Source organism: Felis catus, chromosome A1, assembly GCF_018350175.1.
Source record: "Felis catus isolate Fca126 chromosome A1, F.catus_Fca126_mat1.0, whole genome shotgun sequence".
NCBI classification, from domain to species: domain Eukaryota; kingdom Metazoa; phylum Chordata; class Mammalia; order Carnivora; family Felidae; genus Felis; species Felis catus.
This window is the reverse complement of record NC_058368.1, coordinates 164,210,321-164,220,583: the sequence shown is the minus strand read 5'-3', so window position 1 is coordinate 164,220,583 and position 10,263 is coordinate 164,210,321. Positions and strand designations below refer to the sequence as shown.

Sequence of the window (10,263 nt, the reverse complement as noted above, 5' to 3'; positions counted from 1 at the left end):
CAAAGTTTATGTATAAAGACTTTCAAGTTGTATTTAAAATATAGCTGATATAGATAGGGGTGTCTGGGTGACTCAGTTAGTTGAGCATCCAACTTCAGCTTAGATCATGATTTCACAGTTCATGAGTTCAAGCTCCACATCCATCTTGCTGCTGTCAGAGCCCCTGCTTGGTATCCTCTGTCCTGTATCTCTGTCTCTCTTTCTCTCTCTCTCAAAAATAAATAAAATAAAAATAAATAAAATGTAGCTGACTTAGGAAAAGCTCAAATGTCTGTGCTTAAAAGACTGAATCTAGTTCAGAAGCTAAATTGCTGCAAAGGAACATATCAGAGTTACCTGGGAACTTTTCAAACTAAATAACACCCCATACACATGCACCTCGTATAATGAAGAACTTCCTATGCCTCCCATTTGCCATTAAAACCACTACAAAGTAAGCCATTGCTTCTAATGGAAGTGGATCAAATTTCTGGGGTGTGCTGAGAATCATTTCCATATTAACTAAGAGACTAGGAAACACCTTTACATTAACGAAGAGTGTATCATGCAATCATTCAATAAATATTTTTTTGAGCAACTACTGCCTGCTTAATACCTAGCAGGAACACAATAGTGTGAAAAAAAAAATAGGCATAGGATTAAATAAAACAGCAAGGTCAACACGGAGAGACCTATGATTGGTGTAAAACAGAGTATTATGGGACTATGCAGAAAGAATACCAATCCATTCTTGGCCAATCAGGGAAAGATGTCCAGTGGAATTGGTATCTATGTTGAAACCTAAATGATGAAATAAGTCAGGCAAAAAGCAGAAGAAAGTCTCTGAAGATGCAACAGCCTACGTTAATGTCCAGAAGTGAGAGATTACATCATGTTTGAAGACATAAAAAGATATCCAGAATGACCAGAGTGTAGAATTCAAGTCGAAGAAAGGGAGAGGAGATTGAGAGAGGTACAGAGAGAAATGAGGCTAGAGAAGCAATAGGGCGATCATGAAGCACCCACTAAGCCATGTAAATGTGTTTGAATTCTACCAAAAGAGCTCAGAAGAACAATGTGAATATTTTAAGCAGAAGGGCAGCCTAATCTTTTCCTTTGGGAAGAAAACACTGACTGCAAAGTGCAAAACATCTAAGAGGAGGGCAAGTCTAAGTCATGGAAACAAGTTAATATGCAAAGGTGTTTTCTGTTCACTTCTGAATAAAAGTTCAAATAAGTATTAAACCACCAGAACTCTCTGACTAACCATTGATTACTCTGTGAATTATCTAGTTAAAGCACAGTGTGTCTTAATTGTTATACTTAATAATGCACTGTTTATAATTTAAGTTGTTTACTATATGAGGTTTAACACTCAGAGAATTGATTAAATTGGGTAACTCCTCTCTTGGATGGAAGCAATAACCTTCAATGGAATGCTAACTACCTCTGAGAATTATGTTTAACTCAGACTTTCTTTGCCATAGGCAGAAGTAATTGATTTTAGGCTGGGTGAACTGGTTCTTAATACATATGCCCACAGGGAGAATGTCATTTTAATAAGATGCTTCTATAAGCCACATCCTACTTAAAACAGACGGTTTTCCCTTTGTCCTCATAAGCAGAAACTGAAGGAGTCCTGTTTGCCCTTAAGTTCATAGTGAACAACTGTGAAGTAATGTAACACTGAGTCGGCAGTCTGCAAAGTCTCTCTTTGCCAACTCAGCTATCTATGTCTGGTTTGGTTTTTAGCTGAAGCTTTCCTAGGAAAATACATCTATGTGTAACATTCTTGAAAACCACTAATTAGTATACCTAAATCTGCTTGTATTGGCTCTGCCGCAGTTCTCTTGATTTCCCAATCTACTGTTTGGTCCTGCTCCCACCATGCCACAACTAAATAAACAACTGTATCTCAAGAGATCAAGGCGAAAAATGGAGAGTCTTCAAAAAATATGAAATCGTTGATTCATAAAAGCAGTCAAATTTTGATGTTGATGCACAGATTTTACCTCCTGGAGTATAAGCACTACGGGTTGTTCAGGGCTATTAACTGAGTTGTAGGGAAAACTGGTTGAATGTCTCCAATTCATGTTTACGTATCATCTGTTACATTTTTTTAATTTCAATAAATGTTTGCCAGCTCATATAATACATTATGTCATATATTATATATGACATTAAATTTATCTATACATACATCAATGTTCATATATTTAGACCTAAATTATATAGCAATGTTAATACTATCAATCAAATTTACTGCCCATTGTTCTTACTATGCAGCATCTAGTTTAAAAATCCCACATGTAGCCTACTTTTAGACATTTACAAAATAAAACATTTATTTTTTTAAAAAAAACAATGTCTTTAATCGTTTCAAATTATGGTTGGTATTATAGTTCTTTAACAATAATTTTCACAAACTATTAATCACAAACTGCTGGTGGTAACCTGGCTTATTTTACATAATACACGGATGGACTTTTAAAAATATTTTATTAGTTATGCATTTATTCTAACATCAGTTGGAATAATAGAGCTAGAACACAAACACTATGGACAGTAAGGTGCTGTGCTATAAGGACTTGACTGCCAACCCCAAGGACAAAACCATCCTGGACCTGGAATAGCCTGTCCTCATCATAATCTACAAGCCCCACTGTCCCTATTACCTCCTGGAACACATGGAACTGCTCAGAAGCCAAGAGCTCACTGTCACCCATATCCACATCTCTCCACCATCCCCAGAGGTGTGGGTGGAGAGCCAGACCCCTAGAATCATCTCCCAGGCTTCAGCCACAAGAATCACTGTGATCTCCCTACCCCAGACAGGCTTGGCCCATTTCCATCATCATCCTACTCAGATTCCAACACGTACAAGCAGCCACCCACCCACAAGCAGAGAGAATCCACGAAGGCAGCCCTCAGAGCAAGCCTTTCATTGAGGACCTCATCATCGAGTCATCCAAGCTCCTTGTAGCCCTGCCCCCAACTCCAATGCCCACCAAGACTGAACTGATTATTAGTCATGCCCTCTGTTGCTGGTCACTGTGGAGAATTAAAGAAACAGAGGCATCACAGAAAGAGGCAGAGGAAGATGATAACTCCAGAGAAGAGATGAAGGCTCCCAGGGATGAACAGAGACAGGAACTCAATAAGGTGACTTTAAAAAAAAAATCAATGTTTATATTTAAGAAAGAGAGAGACAGATTGTGAGTGGGCGAAGGGCAGAGAGAAAGGGAGACACAGAATTCGAAGCAGGCTCCAGGCTCTGAGCTGTCAGCACAGACCCCAACACAGGGCTCGAACCCAAGAATCATGAGATCATGACCTGAGCTGAAGTCTCATGCTTAACCGACTGAGCCACCCAGTGCTCCAGTAAGGTGACTTTCTAACTTGAGAAGATAATCTTGAAGGAAGGGATGAAAAAGTCATCGCCTACATGAGGAAAACCCAGTCCTTACTCAACCAGACACCATTTGAATCCTCACTGCACCCTGGGACTTCTAAGTGTTTTCTCCCTAACATGGCAAGGCCAATGTGAGCCAACTACAGCCCACAAACTTCAGTCCATGGAGAGTGAGACTGGAAGGCCACGCCCACAAATCTGTCACTATGAAATGCTGATAGCAATTAATAAGAGATGAATCAAGTTTCACCCTGTAGGTGTGGATCAGATGAAGTTTGAGAGGTGTCTGTCAAGAGAGGACTTATCAAAAAGTCCTCTCTCTTTTGATTGCCCCATCATGACTCACCATGGCTGACACTCACCACTGCTGCTTCAAGTCTCTGGAGTTGGGGGTCACTGACCCCAAGGCATTCTCATCCCATGGTGAGCAGGGGAATGATCATCTCTTAGGGGATCAGGAAGGTTGGGGCAAAGGAGGATTTGGCTCCACTGCCCAAGTGAAGGGGCAGCCAAGACCTCTGCAGCCCCTAGAGTTGTGAGACATCGACTTTCATCCCCATAACAAGTAGGGGTATTCTTTCTCATCCCTGGTATTCACTGCACAAGGTAAACCCAGTCTGGACTCCAGCAGACACAAAGTTGATGTTTGTGCCCTCTCTCTGCCCGCACCCCATAAGAAGATTCCCAGAAGAGACTGAGAAAAAATAAACATGGTGCTTCGTGGTCAGACCTCTCAGGTGTGTTGAGTAATGGGTGGATAGAACCCTCGGCCCTGGTAGGAGGAGGGTGAGTGTGGGAAGCAGCCAGGCAGACAAGTGCCCGAGTACTTCTCACCTCACCTTTTACAGCTTGCCCTGTGCCTGGGCCTCCTGCTTCTCTGACTCTAGCTGGAGCAGGCTCCAGCTCAGGGAGAGCTCTAGCAGGGAGGCTGCCCTGCCCTCCAGTTCACCCTGTCTTTTACCTGCCACCCCCAAGCATCAAAGCCCCTTGCTCCAGTACTATAACTTTCTCAGAAGCCTTGACTTATCTTGGAGATGTCACTTATACAAAACCCCAGCCTCTAGGGCCTGTGCCTCTAGGCACAGTCAACTAGAACTCTACATTCTAACACCAGCCCAGGTCCTGGAAAGAACCCAGGATTTCAGACTCCTTTGGACAGGATCAAGAGAAGAGCTACAAGCACATGTCTCAGTATCTTGGCTACCACGTCTCGCTCATACCCATGCATCCTCCAGCATACCCTCTAAAGAATACAATTTGGGGGAGCACTGACCCCTGCTATCCTCACCTAACTCTCTGCCCTACCTAAATCACACTATCATTTTTTCTTCTCCACAAATATATATGTGTATATAATTTTACATTATTCTACATATATATACATCCATATTCTACACACACACACACACACACACACACACACAGTAAACCTTGGTTTGCGAGCATAATTCATTCTGGAAACATGCTTGTAATCCAAAGCACTCATATACCAAAGTGAATTTCAACAACCATTGGCTCAAATGTGATCATGTGACATTCGGCATTACATGCTCCTCACATTGCAAGACATCACCCATTTATCAAGTTAAAATTTATTAGAAATGTTTGCTTGTCTTGCGGAACACTGGCAGAGCAAATTACTGGCAGTCCAAGGTTTTACTGTTGTTGTTGTTGTTGTTGTTGTTGTTGTTGTTGTTGTTGTTGTTTTCCTTAGATATAGGTGTATCTGGGTCTGGGTTTTGTTCCTGCCTAGACCCTGACATCCTATTTCACCATGTGTATGATAATGCTGGGAAGGGGGACTGTGCTTGGAATTAAAGGTTGCAGTGGGTCCCACCCCACCCCACCCCAAAAATACATATATATACTACATGAGCATTTTATTACTGTCAAAAGTTAAGTAAAACAAAACTCAGTGTATAAAAAGTGGATTTGAAATGTATGCATGTGTGTGTGTGTGTGTGTGTGGGTGTGTGTGTGTGTGTGTGTAGAGACAGTGAGAGAGAGAGAGAATCCAATTACAAATGATACCCAGATAAGGAAAAATTATGAAGGTAGTTTTTTTTCCTGCCTTCAGACTTGAACTAAAACATCAACTTTTCTTAGGTCTTGACTCTGCTGGCCTTTGGACTAGAACTACACCACCAGCTATCCCAGGTTTCTAGCTTGCTGAATCACCCTAGGACTTGCCAGCCTCTTAGGACTTGCCGGCCTCCATAATCATGTGGGCCCATTCCTCGCTTCCTTATAATAAATCATTTGATAGCTAGATAGTGATAGAGACATATAGATATAGATACAGATGAAGATACACAAACTAAATGTTGGGAAAATTTTTTATTGTACTGATGTCATTACATGCATACCCACACACACATTCTGTTTCTCTACAGTACACTGAGTAATATACTGTTACATCAGAAGATTGAAGATAACATGTCCATCCTAACATGAGGACCAGGAGATCAGCTCATGTTTCATATGGTATCCCAGTAATGGAAACAACGCAAAAAGAACAGTTATCTCCCAGAATGACATGATGACTTTGATAACACATGCACATATTTATAAAATGCATTCTTGAAAAAAAATTATTATTTTGGGGTGGCCAAAAGTGAAGTCCATCTCATTAATTTGCAATTGTATCTTATATTTTCTCCTCACCAATGACTTACTTCCATGTGCTTCTAATCGTGGAAGTGCACTTTAATAGAGCTATAGAATATAGTGTTAAGGAGATGACACATTTACCATTGTGCAGTAACAGAAAATCAATGGCCACTAGTCATAGAGGCTTTTTCAATTTCTATCACACATGGTATGCAGCTCTTGCTTCGGTGGATAATCCAATTGTAAACAGTGACTCACTGTTAACAACTCTAGGAAATAGGATTAGCAATTTCTAATTTCAAAGTAAACCTATTTCATTTTTGTCCTGCAAATAAAAACAATGTTTTCAGAGATTAAGCTTTTCAGCTTTTAGAGCTCCCCAGAAACAAAAATGCTGGAAACGAAATTTTATTGTACTAATGCCATTAATGGAAACCAATGAGTACATGTTCCTAATAGTTTTTTAACAGTATGGTACTACTCCTCCTCCTCCTACTACTACTAGATTGAATGTCAATGAGGGGAAACTTAAAACTTGAATGGAAAGAAAACTTAATTGTACCTCTGGAAACTAAAAATTTTAGACGTATCCCCTATCATTGTAATCAGGAGAAGAACTGAAAGTCCATACATGATTACAAAAATTTGTTGCCACATCAAAAGTTTGGTTGGTTTTGAAACACAGTTAAATTGAATCAATGATCTTGTAATTTCTGTGAAATATTTATGGTACCATTCTAAAGCCTATTTTTCCTACTTTATCTGTGAATTCCTTTAGTAAAACATTGCCTTTATAGAAAACTATACCTCCAGAGTTACAGACTCTTCTCAACTCTTAGTCCAAAGAACAGAAGATGTCTTTTGTCCTGCTTTTAGAACACAAAAGTGTCACTGTGTTAGGCCATTGGGTCTCTGTCCATAATATTCCTGTCTGGCTTTTTTAAAAATGCCTATGTTTGAACCCTATATACAGAGATTTCTCTAATTGGTCCAGACTAGAAACTGCTAATCTATGTTTTTTAAGCTCTCCAGATATTTATAGTATACATCCATAGTAAGAAACATTGGCCTAGATTAAACAAGGAAGGTTTACTCAAAAAGAAGCCCGAGGCTATGTAACTGGGATTTAGAACCACAATATTTATTGTTCAAGTTTGTAGCAAGAAAACTGTACTGAATCCAAAGGGCAAATAAGATCAATCAAAAGACAGACAGGAAAGTCAATATTGCAAACTGAAGGAGTTTTGTGGAACAGTTTTTATGACTAGTGACCATTGGCAGAAAGCAGATTCAGGAGTTAACTTGAATAAGCCATTCCAGGCTGAAAAAACTAAAAATAAATATCTCCCTAGCTCCTTCTGTGGGAAACTTGACTACGTGTCCAGACAAGAAATTATATTATCTGGACATGGGAAGTTACCTTTTTTTTTCCCATTGAACTCATTAATAGTCAACAAACTTGTTCACATCATTCTGATATGAGTACATACTATCTAACATGAAATTAGAGAAAGTTTGTGTCATTTATAAGTTTATGGCACAGAGCAGATAAGAATCAGAGTCCCAGGTCCATGACTGGCCAGTCCCACTCACCTTTAAAATCCCACTCACCTTACAAATTTGTAAAGTACTTTTATGAACTCATTGGATTTGGAAGCCACTAGAATTAATTCATGTATTAATCATTTATTTTGTATTAGCTATATCTTATAGGCACTATGCAAGATGTTAGGCAGTCAGGAAAAGATATAGCCCCTGTCCTCAAAGATCTTACATCCTCATAAACTAAATAGAAAGTTACCCAACTATCAAAACTACTGTATAATTAGTGATATGCTAGCAGGTAAGAACAAGGTGTGAGAAGGGCAGCACAAAAGAATTCAATAGGTATGGTTGGGAGTGGACTGCTAAGGCCTATCAAAATGCTTTTGAGAGGAGATTATGTTTCTAGTGATTCCTGAAGCAAAGAAAGGAAGCATTAAGTGACTATAGTGCAAAGCCACAGAAAATTCAAAGATCATGCATTAAGGAATGGTCCAAAAAGGGGCTGCATGTAAAGAGTGACATAGGAAAGATAGAATAAGACATGGGTTTTTTTTAATACCCAAGACTGTTTAAATTATATCTTAAGAGTAATAAAGAACATTTGAAGATTTCACACAAGAGTGTGAACAATCAGATATTTGAGAATTAAAAGAAGCTAAATGAGAGACAGAAACATTAGTTATAAGACTATTGAAATAATACAGTTGATATTTAGCTAAACAAAGCTACGATGGCTAAGATAGAGTCTGAATATAGAGCGGACAAAGTTCACTGAAGAGGCAGTTAGAAATTGACGAGGTTTAGTGAAACAGTAGGAATGAGGAAAGCTGGAATAATATAAAATCACTCCCAACCAATTTTTAGCTTATGAAATCAAGTGAAACTGAAGTGCCATTTATTAAAGGGGATAAAATGAAACAATTGCTTTAGGACAGAGTTTAAGTTCAGTCCTACACAGTTGAATTTGAGGTGCCACTGGGCAGTTAAGGGGAGCAATCTTAGAACAGTTGGAGATATGCTATGATGCATAAGAGCAAGTTTGTGTTTGAGTCAGGTATTGTGAGTCATCAATTCATATCTCCTTGTTATAGCCCTGGGTCTTCTCAGGAACATGATTCCAAGCTTTGCCTTCCTGATGCTGAAGAGACCACAGAAGCAGTTGATGGTAATAGTGAGGTGATGGAAAAGGTGGTAAAATCTGCACCTGTGTCACCCAGTATATTTTTTGAGAAGGCAGTGGGCTTCAGACGAAGCCATGGAAAACAAAGAAATAGAGAGTACAGTAGAGGATACAGGTCCAAAAAGGAAGCTAAGAAACAGAATTCAAAAACTAAAAAAAAAAAAAAAAAAAAAAAAAAGAGGCCAAGAGAGAAATGCAATTTAATGTGAAGAAAATGAAATAGTCAACTATACTATCAAATACTACTCAGAAATTAATTATATACAAACCATAGGGGTACCTCAGTTGCCCAGTCAGTTAAGAATTTGACTCGATTTCAGCTCAGGTCATGATCTCAAGGTTCAACAGTTCGAGCCTTGCATTGGGTTCTGCACTGACAGTGTGGAGCCTGCTTGGGATTCCTCTCTTTCTCCTTCTCTTTCTGCCACTCCCCTGCTCTCTAAATACGTAAATACATAAACTTTAAAAACAGAACTATAAATTACTCAATCTTATAATTAGAGGTTTTGGGCAATATTGGCAAAAGCAGTTCCAGTAATTTCCAGGGATGGGATTCTAAACACAGTGAGTTACATGTACATGCCATGAACAGGAGGTGAGAGATAGTCTTTGAATAAACTTGACTGTTAATGGACAGAATTGTATGGTGTGATGCCTAGTAAAATACATAAGATTGAAGTGAGTTCTGGGTTTATTAACTGTTTTAGGTTGGAGACATGGAAATTTGTTGAAAGGAGTGGCATAGGAGTCTTCCAGTTATGAGATTCAGCCATGATATTTGATGGACTGAAGTCCCTAAGGAAATGGGAATGATGGGATCCATAGCAAAGTATGAGGGATTTTTTTTTTAACAGAAAGAATGACCGCTTCCTGTGAGAAGAGAAGGAAAAGGCAGAGTGGATACAGTTAGGTTGAGAAATGAGAAAAATCCTCCTAGTTTAGTCTGTTTTCTCTATGAATTCTAACGCACAGCCAACTTCTGTGAGTCAAAGGATAGGAGTAGGGAATCTGAGAAGAGTTATGGGAGTCTAGAATAATAATGCATACAAGAGAGACTGATGAAAAGCTTAAAGGATTTCGAGGAAGATTTAAGTACCTGCCTGAAGCTAGAAACTATAAATCTGTTCTCTCCCTTCCTTCCATAGTTATATGATTCCCTTTAGCAGTGGCCGTTTGCCTGAACGTAGTCAAAGAGATAATCCAGGTTGACGACTAGGCTTCAAAGTGCAGGTATTGAGAAAGACACGGAAACAAAGCTGTTGAGGTTATTGGAGGGAGGGAGATGAAAATGTGGTTCACAGTTTCAAGATTAAATGCGGAAGAAAACAAAGCTAAGATAGAGAACTAGAACATCGAAAAATCAAGGATTGAACAGTTTCTTTGAAGTTAATGTACAGGTAGAGTGAAAAAAAGGAGTTGAAATTTGGAAAAGAATAGTCAGTAAGTAGACAGTTGCAGCTTACTATCGCATAATACAGCAATTATTTTATTTTGTACCATTATCTTCCACAATCATCCCTGGCACACAATAAATGTT

General features: G+C 39.0%; 1 pseudogene; it reads left to right on the top strand.

Moving 5' to 3' along the window:
• Positions 1-2,537: 2,537 nt before the first annotated feature.
• LOC101092236 lies at positions 2,538-9,935 on the top strand (annotated as a pseudogene).
• The last annotated feature ends 328 nt before the right edge of the window (positions 9,936-10,263 follow it).